Genomic DNA, 9,085 nt, shown 5'->3' with positions numbered 1-9,085 from the left:
TTGCTTCGAACCTGCGCGATCCTCCTGTCTCTGCCTCCCAAGCGCGGGGATTACAAGCGTGCGCCACTATGCCCGGCAGCAAGACCCTCTTTGAAAATAAAAAGTATAACGCTATGTCTAGCTTAGAAGTAAAATGCCCCTTGCCTTAATGCCAGAAGAGAAAACAGAGATGTAGCATCTTAATACTGATATTCTATAACATGTCATTCATTTTCATTTTTCCTCCAATCTAAATATAGATTTTCTCTAATATGTAACTTAAACAAAAATAATAATTCTAAAATGTAATATTGTTTCCAGACTTCACATTTATAATTTGCTACTTAGAAGTGGTATGTTATGATAAAGTTTTGCACATGCAATAAAAATAGTTTTTTTTAATGCTGGTATCCTATGTGACTTCTGGAAAAATTATTTAAAGTTTGCCTAGAGCTTAGTTACTCTACATAGGTGTAATTTCACTTCCAGCCAAAATTTGGAATTGAGTTCAGAATCTTTGAAGACATCTAAATCACAAGCACAAGCTGGGCATAATGGTGCACGCTTGTAAGCCCAGCACTTGGGAGGCTGAGACAGGAGGATCACACAGGTTCAAACCCAGCCTCAGCTACTTAGTGAGGCTCTCAGCAACTTAGTGAGACCCCTTTTCCAAGTAAAGCATAAAAAATAGGTCTGGGCGGATAGCCCGGAGGTAGAAAGCCCCTGGGTTCCACCCCAATTACCACAAAAAACAAAACAAAACAAAACAAAAAAACCTTAAATCACAAGCACAATATATTTTAAAAAGAGACCAGAGTAGCTCTCAGTAACAAAAAACATGCAGGAGGAATCATAATACTTGACTTTAAATTGTACTACAAAGCTATAATAATAAAACAGCATGGTACTGGCACAAAAACAGATACATAGACCATTGGAGCAGAATAAAAGACTCAGAAACAAAGCCACACACTTATAGCCAATTGATTTTTGACAAAGGGTCCAAAAAATACACAAAAAAAGATAGCATGTTCAACAAATAGTGTTGGCAGAACTGGTTAACCATATGCAGAAAAGTGGAAATACACCCCACTTTCTCAACTGCACAAGAGTCAATTCAAGATAGATCAAAGGTTTGGAAATCAGACCAGAGACCTTGAAGGTCCTTGAAGAGGGCATAGGTCCAAAACTGCAATATATAGACACAGGTAAAAACTTTCTCAACAAGACCCCAAAGGCTCAAGAAACTAAAAGTGGATCTATATGTGGAATATATTAAACTGCAGAACTTCTGTACAGCAAAGGAAACTATGAAGAACCTCAACCTCTAATAAGAAAACTAACATAGGGAAGAAAATTTTTGCCACCTACTCCTCTGATAGAGGATGAATATCCAGAATATACAGAGGACTCAAGAAACTCAGCACTAAGAAAACAAATAACCCAATAAAAAATTGGGCAAGTGAACTCAACAGACACTTCACAAAAGAAGAAATTCAGAGCCGGGCATGGTGGTGCACTCCCAAATTCCAGCATTTGGGAGGCTGAGACCAGAGGTTCACAGTTCGTGGACAGCCTCAGCTACTTAGTGAGGCCCTCTGCAACTCAGTGAGATCCTGTTTCAAAATAAAGAATAAAAAATTGGTCAGGGGGTGTAGCTCGGAGGTCAAATGCCTCTGGGTTCTATCTCCAGACCCTCAAAAAAAAAAAAAAAGAAATTCAAATGGCCAATAAATGTATGAAAAAATGTTCAACCTCATTAGCGATTAGAGAGATGCAAATCAAAACTACCCTGAGATTTTACCTAATTCCAACTAGAATGGCAATTGTTCAAAACACAAACAGTAACAAATGCTAGAGAGGATGTGGAGATGTGGGAATTCTAATACATTGTTGGTGGGACTGCAAATTATTACAACTACTTTGAAAAATAGTATGAAGGATCTTCAGAAGAATGGGAATGAACTTACCATATAATCCAGCAATACCAGTTCTGGGTATCTACCCCAAAGAATGGAAACCGAACTACCAAACTAATGCGTGTGTATCTATGTTCATTGCTACACAGTTCACTATTGCCAAATTATGGAAACAGCCAAGATGTCCATCAACAGATACTAGAATTATGGGATTACAGAACTATGGGTTATATACACCATGGAATTTTACTCAACCATAAAGAAGAACAAAATTACATCATTTACAGGGAAATGGATGGAACTGAAGAACATTATGCTAAGTGAGATTAGTCAGTCATAAAAAATAAGAAATCAGATGCTCTCCCTAATATGTATAAGCTAGGGAGAAAATGGGTCACAGGAGGACCTCTAGACGAAGGAGGAGAAACCATAGATGAGCAAATAAGGCAACCTATCTGAGGGGGATGGGAGGAGGGAAGAGGGAAATTCTCTAATGTACATGATTTACATTCACAAACATATAAAAGTCAACCACTAAGCCAAACATGAGAATGAGGGAGGGGGGAGGAATTAGGTAAGGGATAATTGGGTGATGTGTACATGTATGCCTCTACCATCTTGTACTTCATTAAGATGTACGACTACTATTCACCAATAAAAATTAAAATATAAAAAAGTAGGTCTGGGCATGGTGGCGTATGCTTGTAATCCCAGCATTTGGAGGCAGAGACCAGAGGATCACTGTTCGCAGACAGCCTCAGCTACTTGGTGAGGCCCTTTGCAATTCAGTGAGAACTTGTTTCAAAAATAAAAGGACTAAAAACTAGAGCTGGGGGTGTAGCTCATTGGTACAGTGCCCCTGAGTTCCATCCCTGGTACCAGAAAAAAAATAAAATAAAATTAATTTAATTTAATTTAATTTAAAAAAAAGAGAGAGGACTTCCGGGAAGATGGCGACCGAGAAAAGCGGGGCTTAAGAGTCCCGCTAACAACCAATCTCCATTACCACAAAAAGAGCGCCTTTCATAGCCAGAAAACACCATCACCAGAAAAACAAAAAAAACCACCAGGCTCCAGAGAGAAAGCGGACTGATAACAGAGCTCAGGGCCACAGAGGAGACACACGCGCCCGAGAACGCGGCAGCAGCGCCATACTGCCGGCGGCAGCGGCGAACTCAACGGACAGCTACAGCAAGCCAGGTGAGCCGCTGCGGAACAGCCAGGCGGGATCTTTCGGCGCAGACAGCATTTAAAGCTCCCAGTGGCTGAGCTCAGCACACACTGCAGGGATTCAGAGTGGAAAACAAAACCAGAGAAGAAAAAATACGCCAGCCTCATGGCCGAGGGCGTGGCAGAGGCGCCATATTTCCACCGGCGGCGGCGGCAGCAGCAGTGAATTCACTGAGTCCAGTACAGCTACATCTGCGTACTCAAGAACAGTGAGTCAAATTGCGGGCCACAGAGGAGAAATCGCAGTATTGTGCCTCCTGGGACTTGACCCAGTGAGGGAGTGGTGGTGGCAGAGATATCACACCATAGGAGAACGTGCAACCTGGCACCCCCCATAGTTTAAAGCAGCCTCTATCGACTCTCTGGGTCGGAGACTCTGTGATACAACACAGTAAAGAAGTAGTGGGGTCTGAGATAATACAGACTCGAGATCCAGAGCACCTTAAGTGAAGCCATAGTGACCCAAGGGAAGAACCCAGAGAAGGCACAAACCTCCGAAATCATGGGAAAGAGGAATAACACTGGAGTAATGAATGTGCACAACCCCACAACATCAGAACCTGATAAAACAGAAAATCAGAGATTTCTAGAAGATCAAATCAGGAAAATAACTGTAGAAATAATAGAGGTGCTTCGAAAAGAACTCAGAGAGAGCCAAAAAGAGATAAAGGATGCAATTAATGAAGTAAAGGCCTCAATTCAAAGCACAAACAACCGATTAGACCACATGGAGAACAGAATCTCGCTCTTAGAAGATGAGCAATCCAAAAATGAATGCATAGTTTCTAATCTAGAAAAAAATTTCCAACAGCAGGAATCTGATATTGAAGAAATATGGGCCCATCTTAAGAGAGCTAACCTAAGAATAATTGGAATAGAGGAGGGTAAAGAAAGTGATACCAAAGGGATCAACAATCTCTTCAAGGAAGTAATAGCAGAAAATTTTCCAAATATAGAGCAAGAGGTTGATACACAGATCCAGGAAACTTATAGAACTCCCTTTAGACAGGATCGGAGCAGAGGATCCCCACGCCATATAATTGTCAAAATGACCAATGTGGAAGCCAAGCAGAGAATCTTAAAGGCAACAAAAACAAAGGGCCAACTGACATTCAGAGGCAAACCAATTAGAATCACTCCAGACTTCCCAAACCAAGTCATGAGAGCCAGAAGGGCTTGGAGTAACATATTCCAAACTCTGAAAGAAAACAACTTCCAGCCAAAAATTTCCTATCCAGCAAAACTTTCTATCAAATTAGATGGAGAAATAAGAAGCTTCCATGACAAAGAGAAACTGAAGGAATTTATGTCTTCAAAACCAGCGCTAGAGAAAATACTCAAAGAGATTAACTACAAAGAAGAAATAGGTAACACTCACCAGAACCAGAGAAACAAGAGTTTCCATCCAACAGACAACTAAGATTGGTTATCTGTGGAGATTCATTATTTATGTTAGTCTTTTACCTATCTCTAAGTTGTATTGTTTGCCTTTATTGTTGTTAATTTTTAGGATTTCTAGTTGGAATATTAATATACCTTCAGATATAGCATTTGGAAATATTTTATCCAATTCTATTAGTAACTTTTAACTCTGTTTACATTGTCTTTGGATATACAATATTTTTTTTATTTTTTAGGGAGTTTGTATATTCTTCTGTTGCCTGTGCCATTGAAATCATATCCAAGAAATCACTGCCAATTTCAGTGTTGTGAGGTTTTATGACCCAGATTTTCTCCTAAAAGTTTATAGTCTTAAGATTTATATTTAGGTCTTTTATCTATTTTGAGTTAATACTTGTATGTGGGATTAGGTAAAGGTCCAATTTTATTCTTTTCCATGTAATTATTATTTTTCAACAATATTTAGTTAAAAGATTATTATTTCCACCACCAAATGTTCGTGGAAACCTTGTCAAAAATAACTTGACAATATAGGGAAGAATTTAGCTCTAGGCTTGTATTTAACTCCAATGGTCTATATATCTGCCTTTAGAACAGTACTACACTGTTTCGATTATTGTAGCTTTATATGGTTTGAAATCAGAAAATATATATCTGCTAGCTTTGTTCTTTTTCAAGATCATTTTGGGTATCTAGAATTCATATTCCATATTAGGATAGATTTTTTTCTGAAAAATAAATATATAAATATATGATAGTTTCACCTAAAAAAAACAGAAAAAAATATGCTCTAGTAAGAAAGAAAGCAAAAAGAAATATTGAAATGCTATCTTTAAATCATCAAACGCTTGGTATCAGACAAATGAAACTGTTATGTGAGATTATCATTTTTAATTTTGGATAAATTGCTATAATACTAGATGTCAACCACTAAGCCAAGCATGGGAAGGAGGGATGGGGAGAGAATGGGGTGGGGATCGGGTGGGGGCTGACTGGGCGATGTGTTCATGTATGTCTACAAAAGTTTGTATCCCACTATGATGTATGAATACAGTGCACCAATAAAATAAAATTTAAAAAAAATAAATAAAAAAAAGAGAGACTGTTTGAGGAGAGTTTCTCTCCAGTATAAGTGGCAAATGACCCATCCGAGGCATGTCCTCTTCAGTCTCCCAGCACTCCCAGGCTGAAGCGCCCTCCTTCCCTGAGGCTGGCTGTGCCAGGTCATTGGCATTGGCACTGGTGGCCTTGGTGGCAGTGAAACTGCCTTCAGCAACTGGTACCAGCAGTTGCAGAATGAAGAGCCTGAGGAACCTGAACAGGCTGCAGAGTTCAGGTCTCATTAAGTTGTTGAGGGTCTTGCTAAATATCTGAGGCTGGCCTGGAAACTGATCCTCCTGTCTCAGCCTCCCAAGTTGAGGATAACAGGTGTTTGCCACCAGGCTCAGCTTGCATATTTTGACTACTAAGATGAGTTTGTATTTGCAAAGTCTCCATCTTACAATGAGGCTATTACGCTGCCCAGTTAGGAGAAAAGGGCGAGAGCCAAGGCGGAAGCCACCATCGCTTTGGTTCCTGGAAGAGATGAGGATTTTGTGAATCAGGATGTGTTTCATGAAGCTGACCAGCCGAGGATAGAAAATGGTAGGATTTTCATGTTCAATTTTTACATGGCAGTCCTCTTCAACTGGGTTAGGGTTTTTAGTCTTTAGGCTTGACCACCTCAGCTGCAGGAAGGTATGGGCCATTTCAGGGTTCAGTCTCTCTCTCTAGTTAAGTGGATCCTCGTGGTCAGGTTTCCACCTATTCCCTGGATACTCAGTACTGGCAGTACTGGCTCTGGTGGGTGTTCTTGGTTTTAGACTTTCTCCTGTTTCTCAGAGGATTTATCAACTATGCAAAAATCCAGAAGCTTCCAGAAATCTTCTCAAACCTTCCCAGGAACAGAGCTCTCTTTATTTATTAAGGATGTTTTCTGGCAACAGCCTTTCTGTGTTTATGATTTTTTTCTTCTCAAGGAGCAAGGGAACACCTGCAGGAATTGAATCAAGATGCAGAGCACAGTGGAATAATCACCTGCTTAAAAATACAAACTGTTGAAAATAATTTTTATCTATTTGTTCCATGGTGTAAAATTTTAATAGTTAATGCAGAATTCTATAATCATTGAAGTGGTTGTGGTTAATATTGGATAAGCTCTTTCAGTATAGTTTCAGATTTTGAAAAAAATCACTTTCCTGATTTAATATCAGAGACATGTGGACCTACATAATACCCACCACAAAGTCCTACCTTTCGATTATCATACTTAGAGCAAAGTGCACTACAGGAAGTGAGGAAGTGCCCTGTGCTTGTGCTTCACTATTAGTATGAACCACATTATGATGTGAGCCCATAATGCACCAATGAAAGTATATACAAGAAAAGAAATAATAGGAGAAAAAGAGACAGAGGCCTGCTTCCCAGGCCAGCCAGTGCCGCTCTCATTTCTGGAAAAACAATGCTGTGCTCATGTTATGCTCATCCCTAAGCCCCTCTTTATATTCCATTGTATCCGGTGTGGGAAAGGTCATTCTTGGTAGAAGACTGAAAAATACATAGAATTAATTAACATTAGTAATGAACACGATTCTTGGGTATAGATGAATTATATAAATGTAATAGAAGCTTTACAATCAGGATTGGTTTTAATAAAGATGGGACGGATGGAAGCTTCTGATTTTCTAGTCTCATTTGTTATATAATATGCAAGAAAGGAAACAGTAATGTGGAGATGTTGAACTGCAGTGTGTGTGGGTGCAGCAGTGGCTCCTGGCTGAACAAGTCCATGGCTGGGTCATGCCCAACATCCAAGTCCCCAGTGCTGCTTGTTATGGTTACTGATGGTGTCCCTGTGTGTGAAGGACTTGAGAGAGAAAGGAAGTGCTCGTCCTGGGCCTCAGAAGCCGTCCCCAGGCTTGTTTCCAGATGGGAACATTAGGGACAGAAAATGAGGAAACCTACATACAGAAACATGGCTGGTGGTTCACTTTGTCACTGCACATCCTTCCATGAAAGTAATTGCACCCTAATTAAGACTGAGATAACTTCTGAGCCCAACAGATGTAGTAATTGTGGAGGGACAGGGCAAGTTGTGCTTCGGGGACTGAGATTCTGCAGAGGGCTTCCTTGCTCTGACAGGGTGACAACTGTGAGCTCTGAATCCTTGGTGGTAGATTCTGGTAGCTGAGAGCTCTATAAAACCAGAAGCTGCAGAGGTGAGCTGGGAACCTCATCTGGCCAGCACTGACCCAGAGCCTGTCTGCACCACAGCTACCCAGGTGAGTAGACCTGTCAGATCAGATATATTCAAATGCCTCATGCAAAATTTCCTCAGAAGCATAAATCTCAATCTCTTTTACCAGAACAGATTTGATGACAGTCTCTGTGAGCTTTTATACTGTCACTCTCCTGTTGCCTAAAGGGACAAACCTGGGGCCTGAAAGGTCGAGGGGACGGATGCAGCAGATGATCCTCCAGAGGTGCTCGGCATCTGTGTGACTGTGCTGAGCATCTGCTATTGTCAGCCAGTTCTGGAGTGGATATTGATAAGGTTCTCACTTTGCTGTCTTCCAGAAATTAAGAGGTCAGAAGGGCTATTCAGGTTTTTAGAAGAACACAGTTATTTTTACCTCCATGGTTTTCTGCATTATGCCCATATCAGCATTATAAGTTTTCAGAAGATGTTTTTCACCTAATTGTTGTTGCATTCCTGCATTTTCTTTTTTTCTTTTTCCTTTTTTTTTTTTTGGTGGTACTGGTGTTCCTGGAAGCCCTTCTACCTCCGGGCTACACTCCCAGACCTATTTTTTATATATATTTTTGAAACAGGGTCTCTTATGCCAGCGCGGCTGGCTTCAAACCTGCGCAATCTTGTCTCCACCTCCCAGGCTCGGGGATTACAAGTGTGCGCCACCACGCCCGGCGTATTTCTGCATTTTCAATAAGCCATGATTTGCTTTTCAATTATATCGCTAAGTTTTAACATGCACTGTTTAATCTGATGCCATTCTTCCTGAATTTATCTTTAAACTCTTTGATTCAGATAATATTGTACCATATATGTAAGTCAACCTTATTTGTTTCATGCCTGTTTCCTCAAGAAAGTACTAAAAAATAACTATGAAATGTAGTTTCTCTCTTAAGAATTCTTATTGTGTTTTGGTCTGTCTACGTTATTATGACTGGAGGCAACACACTTTATATTTTTCAATGTTATGTAGCAAGGAGCACTAACCTCATATTTCAGTTGAGAAAATTGGACCTACATAGATTATTATTTACCTGCCTAAACTTCTGGGAGTTGGGTCCAGATGAAGGGTAATGCATCTATCTGAGTACCAAGCCTGTCTTTAATATACTTCACTATACTCTGCAGAAAGCAATCTAGGATCATCTTATCCCCCTTACTCAGACACTCTTAATTTTATTTGTCATAATGAAAGAGAAATGGAAATGACTTATTAGGTGTCTCAGAGGTGGATTCTAAATCAGTCTAAGGCCAGGCGTGGTGGCGC

The 9,085-nt window shown here is 40.2% G+C and overlaps 1 pseudogene across 1 annotated transcript; it reads left to right on the top strand.

The window, feature by feature from the left end:
• Window positions 1-5,684: 5,684 nt before the first annotated feature.
• LOC308273225 (NEDD4 family-interacting protein 1-like) lies at window positions 5,685-6,495 on the top strand (annotated as a pseudogene). Its single transcript has 2 exons — window positions 5,685-5,859; window positions 5,958-6,495. The product of its transcript is annotated as an NEDD4 family-interacting protein 1-like (transcript).
• Window positions 6,496-9,085: the final 2,590 nt, after the last annotated feature.

This window comes from Muscardinus avellanarius, assembly GCF_963383645.1.
Source record: "Muscardinus avellanarius genome assembly, chromosome: 14".
Lineage (NCBI taxonomy): Eukaryota > Metazoa > Chordata > Mammalia > Rodentia > Gliridae > Muscardinus > Muscardinus avellanarius.
The sequence above is the reverse complement of the archived record's forward strand: the minus strand, read 5'-3'. Positions and strand labels throughout refer to the sequence as shown.